We start from the raw sequence: 8,945 nt of genomic DNA on the forward strand, positions 1-8,945 counted from the left end.
CGTTTGTTTTTCACACTGATGCAAGGCATTTTTTTATTCAATATATGAGGATAACATAACAATATAGGAGTATAATGTACAGGAGAAATGTATGAGAATAAGAGAACAATGTGTAACCTATAATAGTGTATAACTATAATGTAGCAAAGTATAACGAAAAATGTAAGAATACTGGAGGATAACATAATATTGTAATAGCGTACACCATGTATTAATATATATATATATATATATATATATATAGGGATACAATGTAACAATGTACGAGGATATCATATAACATTGTACTAGCAGGGCACCTAACAGCGGATACATTGTGTGTTGTACCTCGCGCCTATAGAATTCTTCTTCTCTCTTATTTATCTCCTGTTGTAGATCTAAAATAATTATTTTATACATTTATTAATGCATTTACTCAGTATCTCTGATATGCGCAGCGACCATCATTTATTGTATGGATATAACTATTATTTCATCCATTATATGTACAACCAATCTGAAGAGCTTTGAAATATTGGACTTTATTAGAGATGAGCGAACGTACTCGTCCGAGCTTGATATTCGTGCGAATATTAGGGTGTTCGGGAGTGTTAGGAGTGAGGAGTGAGTGTAGCCTTCAAGAACCTCAACGGTCCTTTCTAGGGCCACATTTAACTGTGTGGAGTACTGTGCAGGCTGCTGTTAGCTGTGTTGCTTTTTTTTTTTCTCAAAATCGGCGGTGCAGAGCATTGCACCCTGCATTGATACTACAGGCACAGAATTGTGTAGGCAGGGCCACAACACAGTTATTAGTCATTGAATAGGCACAGTGGGCCTTTCCTTTTAAACAAAAGGGAAAAAAGTATATTTGCCCTGCCTCTGACAGCCGTCAGGGCTCTGGGTATGTGTGTGCTGCGTGGAGAACGTAAAAAAATCAGACGCAACCAGCTACGGTTGAGTGCAGCCTTGCGCCAATTTCTTTCCTGCCTGGGAAATACCTGCTCTGCCACAGTTAATAACTCTGCAACAGTAAAGTTCTGTGACACTTTTGCAGGGCCGCAGCACAGTTATATTAGTCATTGAATAGGCACAGTGGGCCTTTCCTTTAAAACAAAAGGGAAAAAATTATATTTGCCCTGCCTCTGACAGCCGTCAGGGCTCTGGGTACGTGTGTGCTGCACGGAGAACGTAAAAAAATCAGACGCAACCAGCTACGGTTGAGTGCAGCCTTGCGCCAATTTCTTTCCTGCCTGGGAAATACCTGCTCTGCCACAGTTAATAACTCTGCAACAGTAAAGTTCAGTGACACTTTTGCAGGGCCGCAACACAGTTATTAAACTTAGTAGTATTCATTGAATACACGCAGTGTGGCTTGTCCTTTGAAAAACAAAGGAAAAAATTGTATTTTGGCTGCAGGCTTGCGCCACTTTCTTTCCTGCCTGGGAAATCAAATCACTGGTAATACACCATGCTGAGGGGTAGGGGTAGGCCTATAGGACTTGGACACGGGCGAGGACGTGGAGGCCCAAGTCAGGGTGTGGGCACAGGCCGAGCCAGTGTGGTGGCCAGGGGTAGAGGCAGGGCCAGACCGAATAATCCACCAACTGTTTCCCAAAGCGCCCCCTCGCGCCATGCCACCCTGCACAGGTCAAGGTGCTCTACGGTGTGGCAGTTTTTCACAGAGACGCCTGACGACCGACGAACAGTGGTGTGCAACCTTTGTCGCGCCAAGATCAGCTGGGGAGGCACCACCAACAGCATGCACAGGCATATGATGGCCAAGCACCCCACAAGGTGGGATGAAGGCCGTTCACCGCCTCCGGTTTGCACCACTGCCTCTCCCCCTGTGCCCCAACCTGCCACTGAGATCCAACCCCCCTCTGAGGACACAGGCAGTACCTTCTCCTGGCCTGCACCCACACCCTCACCTCCGCTGTCCTCGGCCCCATCCAGCAATGTCTCTCATCGTAGCGTCCAGACGTCGCTAGCGCCACAGTTTGAGTGCAAGCGCAAGTACGACGCCACGCACCCGCACGCTCAAGCGTTAAACGTGCACATTGCAAAATTGATCAGCCTAGAGATGCTGCCGTATAGGCTTGTGGAAACGGAGGCTTTCAAAAGCATGATGGCGGCGGCGGCCCCGCGCTACTCGGTTCCCAGTCGCCACTACTTTTCCCGATGTGCCGTCCCAGGCCTGCACGACCACGTCTCCCGCAACATTGTACGCGCCCTCACCAACGCGGTTAATGCCAAGGTCCACTTAACAACAGACACGTGGACAAGCACAGGCGGGCAGGGCCACTATATCTCCCTGACGGCACATTGGGTGAATTTAGTGGAGGCTGGGACAGAGTCAGAGCCTGGGACCGCTCACGTCCTATCACCCCCAGAATTGCGGGCCACAGCTCGGTGGTGGTATCTGCGGCGGTGTATGCTTCCTCCACTAAAGCACCTTCCTCCTCCTCCTCCTCCAACGCAACCTCTGTCTCGCAATCAAGATGTGTCAGCAGCACGTCGCCAGCAGTCGGTGTAACGCGGCGTGGCAGCACAGCGGTGGGCAAGCGTCAGCAGGCCGTGCTGAAACTACTCAGCTTAGGAGAGAAGAGGCACACGGCCCACGAACTGCTGCAGGGTCTGACAGAGCAGACCGACCGCTGGCTTGCGCCGCTGAGCCTCCAACCGGGCATGGTCGTGTGTGACAATGGCCGTAAGCTGGTGGCGGCTCTGCAGCTCGGCAGCCTCACGCACGTGCCATGCCTGGCCCATGTGTTTAATTTGGTGATTCAGCGCTTTCTGAAAAGCTACCCCCACTTGTCATACCTGCTCGGAAAGGTGCGCCAGCTCTGCGCACATTTCCGCAAATCCCACACGCACGCTGCCACCCTGCGGACACTGCAACATCGGTTTAATCTGCCAGTGCACCGACTGCTGTGCGACGTGCCCACACAGTGGAACTCTACGCTCCACATGTTGGCCAGACTCTATGAGCAGCGTAGAGCTATAGTGGAATACCAACTCCAACTTGCGCGGCGCAGTGGGAGTCAGCCTCCTCAATTATTTACAGAAGAGTGGCCCTGGTTGGCAGCCATCTGCCAGGTCCTTGGAAAATTTGAGGAGTCTACCCAGGTGGTGAGCGGCGATGCTGCAATCATTAGCGTCACCATTCCTCTGCTATGCATCTTGAGAAGTTCCCTTGAAAGCATAAAGGCAGACGCTTTGCACTCGGAAACGGAGGCGGGGGAAGACAGTATGTCGCTGGATAGTCAGAGCACCCTCCTGTCTATATCTCAGCGCGTTGAGGAGGAGGAGCATGAGGAGGAGGGGGGATGAGACAGCTTGGCCCACTGCTGACGGTACCCATGCTGCTTGCCTGTCATCATTTCAGCGTGTATGGCCTGAGGAGGAGGAGGAGGAGGAGGAGGATCCTGAAAGTGATCTTCCTAGTTAGGACAGCCATGTGTTGCGTACAGGTACCCTGGCACACATGGCTGACTTCATGTTAGGATGCCTTTCTCGTGACCCTCGCGTTACACGCATTCTGGCCACTACGGATTACTGGGTGTACACACTGCTCGACCCACGGTATAAGGAGAGCCTTTGCACTCTCATTCCCGAAGAGGAAAGGGGTTCGAGAATGATGCTATACCACAGGGCGCTGGTGGACAAACTGATGGTAAACTTCCCATCTGACAGCGCTAGTGGCAGAAGGCGCAGTTCCGAGGGCCAGGTAGCAGGGGAGGCGCAGAGATCAGGCAGCATGTACAGCGCAGGCAGGGGAACATTCTCCAAGGCGTTTGCCAGCTTTATGGCTCCCCAGCAAGACTGTGTCACCGCTCCCCAGTCACGGCTGAGTCGGCGGGAGCACTGTAAAAGGATGGTGAGGGAGTACGTAGCCGATCGCACGACCGTCCTCCGTGACGCCTCTGCCCCCTACAACTACTGGGTGTCAAAGCTGGACACGTGGCCTGAACTCACGCTCTATGCCCTGGAGGTGCTTGCTTGTCCTGCGGCTAGCGTCTTGTCAGAGAGGGTGTTTAGTGCGGCTGGGGGAATCATCACGGATAAGCGTACCCGCCTGTCAACCGACAGTGCTGACAGGCTTACACTCATCAAGATGAACAAAGCCTGGATTTCCCCAGACTTCTCTTCTCCACCAGCGGACAGCAGCGATACCTAAGCAATACGTAGGCTGCACCCGCGGATGGAAGCATCGTTCTCTCTCACCATCCAAAACGGGGACATTTCTGCTTCATCAATCTGTGTATTATATTCATCCTCCTCCTCCTGCTCCTCCTCCTGAAACCTGACGTAATCACGCCTAACGGGCAATTTTTCTTAGGCCCACAAGGCTCAGTCATATAATTTTTATAAACAATTTTTATACGTTTCAATGCTCATTAAAGCGTTGAAACTTTCACCTGAACCAATTTTTAATTTAACTGGGCTGCCTCCAGGCCTAGTTACAAATTAAGCCACATTAACCAAAGCGATTAATGGGTTTCACCTGCCTTCTTGGTTGGGCATGGGCAATTTTTCTGAGGTACATTAGTACACCAATTTTTTGGGGCCCTCGCCTACAGTGTAATCCAATTAATTTTTTGCCCACCTCCTCCTGCTCCTCCTCCTGAAACCTGACGTAATCACGCCGAACGGGCAATTTTTCTTGGCCACAAGGCTCACTCATATAATTTTTCTAAACAATTTTTATACGTTTCAATGCTCTTAAAAGCGTTGAAAGTTTAACTTGAACCAATTTTTCGTTAAACTGGGCTGCCTCCAGGCCTAGTTACCACTTAAGCCACATTAACCAAAGAGATTAATAGGTTTCACCTGCCATCTTGGTTGGGCATGGGCAATTTTTCTGAGGTACATTAGTACTGTTGGTACACCAATTTTTGTGGGCCCTCGCCTACAGTGTAATCCAATTAATTTTTTGCCCACCTGCATTACAGCTGACGTTACATCAGCTGTGTTGGGCACTGCAATGGGATATATTTATGTACCGCCGGTGGGTTCCAGGGAGCCACCCATGCCGTGGGTCCACACGGAGTTGTAACTACATGTGTCCACTTCTAAAGAGCCCCAGTCTGACTGGGGCATGCAGTGTGGGCCGAAGCCCACTTGCATTAAACATGACATTACCTCAGCTGTGATGGGCAATGCAATGGGATATATTTATGTACCGCCGGTGGCTTCCTGGCACCCACCCATGCTGTGGGTCCACAGGGAATTATAAATGCATCTGTTTCCACTTGTAAAGAACCCCAGTCTGACTGGGGCATGCAGTGTGGGCCGAAGCCCACCTGCATTAAGCACGACATTACTACCTCAGCTGTGTTGGGCAATGCAATGGGATATTTCTATGTACCGCCGGTGGCTTCCTGGCACCCACCCATGCCGTGGGTCCACAGGGAATTATAAATGCATCTGTTTCCACTTGTAAAGAACCCCAGTCTGACTGGGGCATGCAGTGTGGGCCGAAGCCCACCTGCATTAAGCACGACATTACTACCTCAGCTGTGTTGGGCAATGCAATGGGATATTTTTGTGTACCGCCGGTGGGTTCCAGGAAGCCACCCATGCTGTCGGTCGACAGGGACTTCACAATAGGGAGTTGTACCTGCCTGTGTCTATGAATTAAAAAGCCCGGTCTGACTGGGGCATGCAGAGACACCTTGACAGAATGAATAGTGTGTGGCACATAGGTTCCCCATTGCTATGCCCACGTGTGCAGCTCCTGATGGCGGTGGCACAGGATTCTATTTCTCATTGCTTCTGTACAGCATTGTGGGCTATCGCCCCGCCCCTTTTAAAGAGGGTCGCTGCCTAGCCGTGCCAACCCTCTGCAGTGTGTGCTTGCGGTTCCTCCTCATGGCAGACGCACTTCTAAATAGACATGAGGGTGGTGTGGCATGAGTGCAGCTGAAGGCTGGGCAGGGACAGTTTGGTGTGCGCTGTGGACACTGGGTCGTGCGGGGAGGGGGGGGGGGTGGGCAGCATGTAACCCAGGAGAAGTGGCAGCGGAGTGTCATGCAGGCAGTGATTGTGCTTTGTTGGAGGTAGTGTGGTGCTTAGCTAAGGTATGCATTGCTAATGAGGGCTTTTCAGAAGTAAAAGTTGTTGGGAGGGGGGGGCACTCTTGCCGCTATTGTGGCTTAATAGTGGGACCTGTGAACTTGAGATGCAGCCCAACATGTAGCCCCTCGCCTGCCCTATCCGTTGCTGTGTCGTTCCCATCACTTTCTTGAATTGCCCAGATTTTCACACAAGGAAACCTTAGCGAGCATCGGCGAAATACAAAAATGCTCGGGTCGCCCATTGACTTCAATGGGGTTCGTTACTCGAAACGAACCCTCGAGCATCGCGAAAAGTTCGTCCCGAGTAACGAGCACCCGAGCATTTTGGTGCTCGCTCATCTCTAGACTTTATATAATATCTGTATGCTGAGATGTACAGAACTCACACAGAGGATGAACACGTTCAATTGAATGGATTCATTAACATAAGTGATGATTTTTTTTTTTTCACTTGCTGGTCCGAATTTGAAAAATCACTGTGTGTCCTATTTTCATGCGAGTCTCACATGAGATCAGGACATGTAATATGCAGTGCATAGCACATGGACGCTTCATCTGAATTTTGGGCGTAACTTCCTCTCAGCCTTGTGAATATGGCCTTAGGGCTTATTCACAGGAGCGTATATCGACCGCCATTTTCACGGCCAGCTAATATATGCTACCATCTGAGCTGTCCTCCCCCTTACAGGCTCTCTGCCTCTCTCCTCCCCTCCGACTGTATATAATGGGATGGAGCTAAGCTTCACCCCGCCCTTCCCATTGCTGGCTGCGGACAAGGGCTGGGGAGGGGCAGAGCTTAGCAAAGAGGAGCATAGAAGAGGGTGGGAGTTTAGCAGTCACGCTGCTAAACTCCCTCCCACCTCCCTTTTCCGGTAGCTGTCAAAGGCTCCCATAGGAGTCTATGCAACTGCCAGCGCAAAATCGTCTGGCTGAAATGCACTAAATACGCTCATGTACACCCTATGCATTTTAAACCAATGCATCAGAGGGGCATCGTATATCAGCCGATATATGCCCACGTGAATCTAAGGCTTTATTCACACAAACATATATACACAGCTCTTTACCCGCGTAAATACACTGGGCTATCTGAATGAATGCATTAAATCGAATGCATCCTTTCAGATGGCCGGCATATTTACGCGGATAAATAGCTGCATATATATATATATATGTGTGTATATACTCTTGTGAATAAAGTCTGAAGCTTTATTCCTATGAGAGCGCATATCAGCCGTCTGATATATGCTACGTTGGGAGAGAAAAAACTGGTGAATGGGCGCACAAATCAAACGTTTGTGCTCCCGTTCACACAGCATGCGGCGCATATGCGCCGAGCTCACCAGGCCGTCGCCCATTTCCCCTCCCTCCCCATCGCAGGCTCACCTCTCGTCTCCTCCCCGCTCGTTCTTTGCAATGGCAGGGGGTGGGGCGGAGCTAAGTGCCCATTCGCCCCGCCTCCTCCCATTGATGGCTATGGACAAGGGGCGGAGAGAGGGCAGGAGCTTAGCTTAGCTTAGCTTGGAGGGGGAAGAGCAGAGGGAGGGAGTTTAGCACAAACTGCTAAACTCCCTACCACCTAAGGACACTGCTATGGGCTCCCATAGGAGCCCAGCCAGCAGCAGATGTGGAATGGAGGGGAGATCCCACTCTCTCCTCTCCCCCCCCCCCCCCCCCCCCCGCTCCCCGCTGCTCACGGCCGCAACTCACTTGTCACCCGCGCCAGCAGCCGAATCTTTAGTGACGAACGGGCAGATACTCGACTAAGGCACTACTTGCTCATCTCTATTCCAGGACTATCTTCTGGGCCTGACATAAAAACGCCCGGTGCTATATTGGCCTTGCCGGGCGCTTTTACATCTTAGTAATACGCCCATGTAACCTGACGCATTGGAATCCAATGCATCAGATCACAGCGCATAGTGGCCAACCGTGAAAACGCTTTGTGTGAAAGAAGCCTAAGGAAGAATAGTCATGATGAAGTCCTGAGCGTTTTCTTGTCCATTCATTCAGGCGTATCGCGTGAAAAATATGCTGCAGGGCGGAATTCCGTTGGTCGGCAGAAATCCTCGGAATTTCTTCTGATAGCTGTCTTCTTTTCCAAGTGATAGACTTAGGTAAACTCCCTCCAAAAATGGTCGCCGATGTTCTCATTTAGAATACATTGGAATCCAGTGCTTTACATGGTCGAGATTTTCAGGCGACATTTTATCATGGCTTAATAGCCGTGTAAAAACGCTCATGTGAATGAGACCTTAAGGCCTCCTTCACACGGGCGACACCGCATCGCTGCGAGAAAATCACAGCGATATCTCATCGCTGCACCCTATGATATCGCTGCGATTTTCTCCCAGCAATACCACGATTTTGTAGCGCTACAAAGTCGCATGTGACGCTACAAAATCATGCGACTTTGTAGCATCTGCTACAGTCGAAGTTGCATCGCATCGCATGCAAACCGCGTTTTCATGCGATGCGATGCAACAGAGAGGAAGGCTCCATAGAGATACATGGGCTACAAAACCTCGCATGTCGCGAGCATATCGCCGGACCTGCGAGGTTTGTGTGTGGTTTTGTAGCATGCTACAAAACATCTCATGTGTGAAGGAACCCATAGGCAACCATGGGCTTCTCATACATGCGATTTGTAGCACCGTAGCAATGCTACAAAATCGCGCGACTTTGTCGCCCGTGTGAAGGAAGCCTAAGGCTCTTTCACACGAGTGTATATCAGCCGCCGATATACACTACAGTCTGATGCATTGGATTCCAATGCATCAGATCACATTGCCCCTCTGCAGCGATATAGCGCCTGCTGCTTTCACGACGAGCCGAAAAGATAGTCCTGGAACTATCTTTCTGGCTGGAATACGTCGGCCGCTGCATGGG

The sequence above is a fragment of the Eleutherodactylus coqui genome, chromosome 8, assembly GCF_035609145.1.
Source record: "Eleutherodactylus coqui strain aEleCoq1 chromosome 8, aEleCoq1.hap1, whole genome shotgun sequence".
Classification (NCBI taxonomy): domain Eukaryota; kingdom Metazoa; phylum Chordata; class Amphibia; order Anura; family Eleutherodactylidae; genus Eleutherodactylus; species Eleutherodactylus coqui.